At 38.9% G+C, this 7,533-nt stretch overlaps 1 non-coding gene across 1 annotated transcript; it reads right to left on the reverse strand.

Annotated features, from left to right (window-relative positions):
* On the reverse strand, nt 1–107 carry LOC125370757. The gene has a single exon (XR_007216860.1). It is a non-coding gene; the product is annotated as a small nucleolar RNA R71 (small nucleolar RNA).
* Nucleotides 108–7,533: the final 7,426 nt, after the last annotated feature.

A 7,533-nucleotide genomic window follows, 5' to 3' on the forward strand; every position in this document is an offset into this window, starting at 1 on the left:
AAACTTAGAAATGACATATCTTCTTTTGTGCAATTTGATGATGAAAGCATGTACGATGCATGGGAGAGGTTTAAAGACCTTTTGAGATGCTGCCCACATCACGGATTGCTAGTATGGATGCAGGTTCAAACCTTCTACAGCGGGTTGAACCTTACGACGAGATGGTGGATGCTGCAATGTGGGGCGCTAAGCGATTAAGGCGGCGGGCTCGGGAATTTGATAAGGGAAATGGCCATGAACAATTATCGTTGGCAATCCTCTAGAGCCGACCAGGAAGACAAGGAGTGGTTAACCAAATAGATTCTACAGCCTTGGCGAGCTCGGTGGAGCTCTGACCAAGAAGATTAACCAACTCAGGATCTTGGGTTCATGCGTGAATGTTGGGCTGCGAGTTTTATGGTGGCACTTTTCTGATTGCAAAGCTGATCTTGCGGGAAGTATGTTTGCTTCATCTTCATCTACTTTTCCATCTGTTTCTGCTATGTCTTCTGATGTTGAGCAGGTTGACTATATGGGGAATGCCTTAAGGCAGCAGAACGATCCTTACAGCAACACATACAACCCTAGGTGGCGCAATCATCCCAACTTCAATTAGAGGAACAATAATGCTCAGGGTCCATCTAGTTTTCAGAGACTTCATCAGCAGCCATAGCAACAGTCAGCTGTGCCTGCACAAGCTCCTCCTCCACTAGAAAAGAAATCAAATTTAGAGGAGCTTATGATGAAGTTTGTAACATCTACGGAGATGAGGTTCCAGCAAACTGATAGTGCACTTAGGAACCAGCAGGCCTCGATTTAGAACTTGGAGACCTAGATTGGCCAAATCTCTAAGATGTTGTCTGAGAGGCAAGAAGGAGCGCTCCTTAGCATCACTGAGTCTAACCCGACGGAGCACGTGAATGCCATCATTTTGCGTTCAGGTAAGTTAGTTTCAGCTCCTTCTAAGCTTGTTTTTAACTACTCCACTATTGATGTGCAGGTTGAGGCGAGCAGTAAGGTTAGGGAACCTGAGAGACAAAAGGTGAAATCAATTCCAGTCAGAGAATATCAACCTAAGATTCCTTATCCTGCTAGAGTCAAACAAGCAGAGGCGAAAGAGCAGTTCAATAAGTTTTTAGATATTTTTAGACAACTACATATTAACTTGCCTTTTATTGATGCATTGGAGCAGATACCGAAGTATGCCAAGTTCTTAAAGGACATACTTAGATTGGAGGAGGTAGCCTATGTTCAGCTTAACGAGGAGTGCTCAGCGGTGTTTCAAAGTAAGTTGCCAGAGAAACATCATGATCCAGGGAGTTTCACTATTCCTTGCACTTTAGGTAATTTATGCATTGATGGTGCATTAACTGATTTGGGGGCTAGCATAAATGTCATGCCTACTAGTTTGTTCAATAAGCTAGGTTTGGGAGAGGCAAAATCCACTAGGATGTGCATTCAATTAGCTAACCGTTCTGTTAAGCTTCCTAGGAGAATTGTGGAGAATGTGCTAGTCAAGGTAGATAAGTTCATATTTCCTATGGACTTTGTGGTTATGAATATGGATAATGAGCATGGTGTACCATTGATTTTGGGGAGACCTTTCCTTGCCACAGCTAGAGCTAAAATAGACGTATTTGAGGGGAAGTTAGAACTTAATATAGGGGATGACTGTGTTACTTTTAGTTTACCCCCATTTGACAGTTCTTCCACCGACCATGTTCATGCCATTTATAGTATTGATGAAATTGGTCCTGCATGTAATAAACAACCACAGGATGTACAAATGGATGACGCTATACATGTTTCTTTCCCTGTTAATATGTTTTATTCATCTGAAGAAAACAACTTGTATCAATTTGAGACTTTGTGCTATGATAGACCCGAGAGGGTAGTTGCAAGTTTGTTTTTGACAGGTCACTTAGCCGGAATTCGGAGTGGATGAATGGACATCCCAAATCGGTACAGAGAGCACCTCCTTGGTCATCTACCGCACACATCGGACTTTCTCATTGCGCTTATATGCCTCGAGCCCCAACTTACTTTGAGCCCACCACCTCAATTTGCCCACGATGCAGGAATGCTGCTGCAGAGTCTAGCTAGACGACTCGAACAAAAAGAAGCGCCTTCAGGAGGCATTCTCGAATCTATTTATGCTTTTTGAATTTTTGGACATTGATGTGCGTAAATTACACACATCTAAATGAGGTTTTTAAGAATGATTTTATGGACATTTGGATGTGAATTGGTCCCAACACTCACCCTATGCGTCTGTTTGTGTGCATTAGGTCCAAAAGAAGTCAAAGAATGATAAAGGGAAGAATTGGAGCATAATTGGACGTCAAAGCTGCCGAAACAAGCTAAGTAGACGCATGAGGAAGCTGAACATGGCCGTGTTCCCAACACGGTCACCAACACGGCTGTGTTGGGTACATCAAACATCAAAGAAAAGGAAGTTCTTAAGGAGCACGCCCAGAGAGAGTAACACGAGCATAAACACCAGCCCGTGTTGGGAACACGGGCATCAACACGGCCATGTTGGCGGCGACAGGAGAAATTAATTAAAAGAAAGAAGAGAGGAAAGAAAGAGGGAGAGCAGGGGAGAACGTCCCAAACCCTAATATTTCTCTCTGTAAGGGTTTTCTGAGCTGGAACTAAGGGAAAAGGAGACTTAGATCAAGCTTTCAATTGGATTCCCTTCAAAGATTGAAGATTGGGCGAGGTTCGTTGATTGGTTTTCAAATCGAGCAAGAGGAGCAAGAATCGATTCAATTCGAGCAAGAGGAATTGGGGTTGTTTACTCTCATCCAAGGGTGTAATCGGGTTTCTCTACCTTTACTCATTGTTGTAATTGAATTCTTGTGGATTTTGATAATGAACATAATTAGCTAGATTGATTAAATCCATTGGGATTTCTTTACTATGTTGGCTTAGTATTATATTGTTGGATTGTTTGGGTTAGTTTTGTATTCTTCTTGCTTTCAATATTAATAAGATAATGCATTATTCATGAGAAGTTGTGAATTGTGTGTTTAGATTGCTTTGTGTGATTGAGAAGTCCATTTGGCAATTGGAATTTTGAATAGTAAGAACTGGTTAATAATCGCTTAGAGATAAGGATAATTAACTAGCCAGATTAAGAATTAACAAAGCTTAATAGAGGTGGATTAAAGCTTAATGCTAATTTAAGAATCAATCGTTAGGAAGAGATTCCAACTTTAGGTTATTAGATTTAGGAATTCGGTTATCGAGAGAGAGAAACTGAATTTGGTTAAGAATTCGTCCACGAGTAGCACAATTAGACTCACCAATCCTTTATCATTTGTTTGATTGCCAACTAGTTTAGGTTCCCTTTGGGTTTGCTTTCTTGTCTTGGTTATTTTAGTTATCAATTACTCGTGCATCTCCCTTAGAACTTAGCTTGTAGCTATTAGTTAGTTTAGAAATTATTCATCACTCATTTTAGGTTAATAGAACAAAGAACAAAGGAGTAACTCTGGGCTTTCACTTTCCTGAGGAATACGACCTTGATACTCGCCATTAGTGCTAGACTGCATCGATAGGTACACTGCCTTAGATTATAGCTAACACAAGTAGCACACATCAAGTTTTTGGCGCCGTTGCCGGGGAATGTTTGAAAACTAGAGTGAAATTTGCTATTTGTTAATTTAGCCATTTTCTTCTTTCTTTTCTTTCTTATTATTTTATGATTTTTATTTTTATTTTTATGTTTATTTTATTTTATTTGTACATATTTATTTACTTAAGTTTATGATTCAGATAGTGGATGATAAAGAGGTTCAATGCTAAATTCAAACTCTTTGTATGACACATTGGAAAATGGGATTAGGAACCAAGAGAGTGCTAAAAATTTGGATACCCATGCATCTTTAGAAGCTCGAGTGGAATCGTTTTGCAGGGCTACCGATCAACTCTCCACTCCTATACTTTCATCTCAAGTTTTTTATGAATTTGGTTGTGGTTTACATTTGAGTAATGATTGTCCATTTTATAGTGATGTTGCTCATTGTTCTTATAACTATGAACAAGTGAATTATACGGGAAGTTGGCCAAATGACTCGTATGGAAGCACCTACAATCAAGAGTTGAGCATTCATTCACCTTTTGGATGGAGCTTAGATGGCCAAGAACCACTAGAATTTCAGTAGCCTAATCTTGCACCATCAACTCAAGGTGAAGAGTTAGTGTCAGAGGAGCTGAGGATGAGGTTTATTGCAAGTCTTGAGGATAGATTCCAACAAACAGAGAGGATACTTGAAGATCAACAAGCCTCGATTAAGAACATAGAGCATCAAGTAGGCCTAATCTTCAAGTTACTAGCTGAAGAGCAATTGGGAACTCCATCAAACGCTACTGAATCCGAGGAACACTTGAGCGCCGTCACTTTGCGTTTAGGTGAGAATTTTTCTAGGTTATCTATTATGTTTGACGATGATGCTTCTGTGCAGGACGACTATTTGAACATGGAGATAGAACCAGAAAAGGAAGATGCAAACATGATCCCTTTGAAAGACTACCAACAGGAACGTACAGTTGATGATGCTGAGTTGTAGTTAGAGGAATTTTTGGTGGATTTTCCACAAGTCCTTTCGATGATGGAAGATGAGCACGAGTTATCCAATGAAGAAGTCTTGTAGGAGCTCGAGTTTCTTCTAGCAAGTGAACCAAGCCAAGGACTAGAGAAAACCATCGAAGTTCCTGAAGAAATTGCCCAACCGTCGATCCTTCCAATTGGTGAAACTTCAGCTTTCAAATTGGAAAAGCCCCTAGAGCATCATGACTACATGCAATTATACGAGGAGCGAGTCTTGCCCATCATACTGGCAGCTTGGTTGATAGTCGGGAAAAGAAAATTGACGATTATCCCTCTAAGCGGATACTTGAAGCCATTTGCTTGGAAGAAGGATGGATGGTCGTTGATCACGCCCATTTGCTTTTCACCATGAGTCCAGCTAAGAAGACTCATCACATAAATAAGAAGTGCTTTTGGGAGGCACCCCAATTTTTATCTTTAATCTCTAATATTTTAATCTTTTGTTTTGAAACATTTTATTAGTTTTAGTTTTCATATTTTATTTAATTTTTGTTTCAGTTTCGATTTTAATTCTTCATTTTATTATTTGCAGCCACTCCTCTACCACAGACTAGCCAACGCCCTGATATTTCCTGACGATGCACCTCTTTTCACTCTGGAGCCATAGTCAGGGCGGTATTAGCTCTTTTTCCTTTTTCATTTTTTATATTTTGTACACTAGGGACAATGTGTCCTTCAAGTGTGGGGTGGGTGATATTTATCCCATCTTAGTTATTTGTTTATTCTTTGTGCAATTTTTGTAAAATTTTGAAAATTTTTCACTTTGTTTCTATGCTTTTACTGTTGACTTGCTTTTGAAATCCTGTTTATGTCCATGTGATCAGGTAAAACTGATAGTGTTGAGTTTTGCGGAAGAATGTAAGTTATTTAGTTTGAGTTTTGCAATAAGTTGCTTTGGTTTATTTAATTCTGTTTTGATGATTTTTCTTTGGAACCTACTCAAAAGCACACTTGTGAGAAATTGAGCCTAAATTGTAAGCATACACTTTATATGCTTGTATTTATTTCTTGTTGAGAGTGCCAATTACTGTCTTTACTTTTAGAACTTGCTCGGTAATGCTTATAAAGGCCACAAGGAGAGTTTAACACTTTGGTATGTGATGGGCTCTTTATGCAACCTACACCTAAGGCAGTGAACCTACCGATGCAGCCTAGCACTAGTGAGTATTAAGGTCGTCTCCCTGGAAATCGGGTGAACCTAGAGTTACTACTACTTGCTATGTTATCTAGTCTGAAATAGAGTGTGAAAGTTCTAACATACCAGCTAATGGTTATGAGTGCAATTAAGTAAATGAAGGACAACAATGGACAATTGTAAAGAGAGAAATAAATCCAAAAGGGAGCCTAAGTGATGGAATTCTAAAGATGAATTTTATGGATTGCTGATCTTGCTTACCCGTGCCTAAATCCTGAATTGAATCCCGGTTCCTCTCTCGAGCTTACCGGATTCCTAAACCTGCACTAACCTAATGGAATCTCTTCCTATCAGATTACTACAAATTAGCATTAAGTATGATTTAAGACTATTAAGAGTTGTTAGTTCTTAATCCGGCGAGTAAATCAACCTCATCTCTAAGTGTTAACTACCAGTCCTTACTATTCAAAATCCAATTGTAACAAGCATTTCTCAATGTCAAGAAACAACCTAATAAACAATTAATCCAACGTCTCAAATTAACTGCATCAAACTTTTATTACTGAATAGCAAGAAGATTGCAAGAATGACAATTATAAAAAACTAACAATTAAGCATAATCCATCAACAAAGGTGAACCCTAATAAATTCAAAAGATCTAGCTGCTCATGTTCATAGTCAAAGCAATTAAAGAACAAAATAAGGAAAAACAAATTAAAGGTATGTACACCCTTCTCTTTCAAGCTGAATGAGAAACCCTAAATTTGCAAATTCAAAATCTCAAACCCTAGTTGCCTCTTGAATGCTCCCAAAGTTTGTCTTGATCTTCAATTCGATGTTGGAATAACTGGAATCCCCCCTTCAATTGATGAAAATTGATCTATCCAGGTCTACAATTGAGGTATAGGAAATATTTGATTAAGTGTGTGTCTTGGAATTGAGTCCAAAAATCGTCCTCTTCAATTAGAATTCAAAATCGCCTATATAGTTGATTGACGCGGTAGGAGTCAGTGTCTTTGAATCTAATCTGTTGTCTTTGAGCCACCACAGGCCGTGGCGGTCTTGATCCACCACAGGCCATGTTTGGAGGCCGTGGTGGCTTCTGAAGTCGTCTTTGAAATGGCACAATTGGGGATAGCCTCTTGATAATTCAGCACGGCCGGAGTCCAGGCCGTGCTCAACCCTCGGGGTGCTTGTTCTCGCCTAATTTGATGGATTTTGCTCCGTAATCACACGTATTTCCCTCGATTACTGATGGTGTCCTTTGAAAATGACCTGAAACGAAAAGGGAAACAAAAGACAGGTGATTCTAGCATAAAACGGGATAATCATGCATAAAAATGTGAACAATCGGGCATGAAAACATGTGTAGTATGATGCTTATCAGTATGATAGAGGCACTTAGGTTTTTCATTCTAGCCAAATAGCCTTCATTCGTTTATTGATTATGTAGATAACCCCTTCTTTCACCATTTTTTTTATCATATTCCATTACCACTTAGTTTTATTCTGCTTTGGGTTATGATTTTGCATATGAGTTGTTTTTATTGGGAATTTTTGTCTTGGGAATAGTGTGGAATCTTGTAGCAGCTTTCTTCAATCCAAAAGAAATTCACTCTATTATGTAAATGTTCTTCCCTTAAAATAAGAAAAAAAAGAAGAAAAAAATAATAAGAAGAAGAATAAGAGGGAAGGGTGATGAAAAGAAAGAAAGTAAGTGAGCTAAACATTTTGACTTAATTCCTATTTCCCACCTTGGACTATTGTCCATTGCTTACCCCTTGTGATCATTGTGACTTGTGTG

The sequence above is a fragment of the Ricinus communis genome, chromosome 7 (assembly GCF_019578655.1).
Source record: "Ricinus communis isolate WT05 ecotype wild-type chromosome 7, ASM1957865v1, whole genome shotgun sequence".
NCBI lineage: Eukaryota > Viridiplantae > Streptophyta > Magnoliopsida > Malpighiales > Euphorbiaceae > Ricinus > Ricinus communis.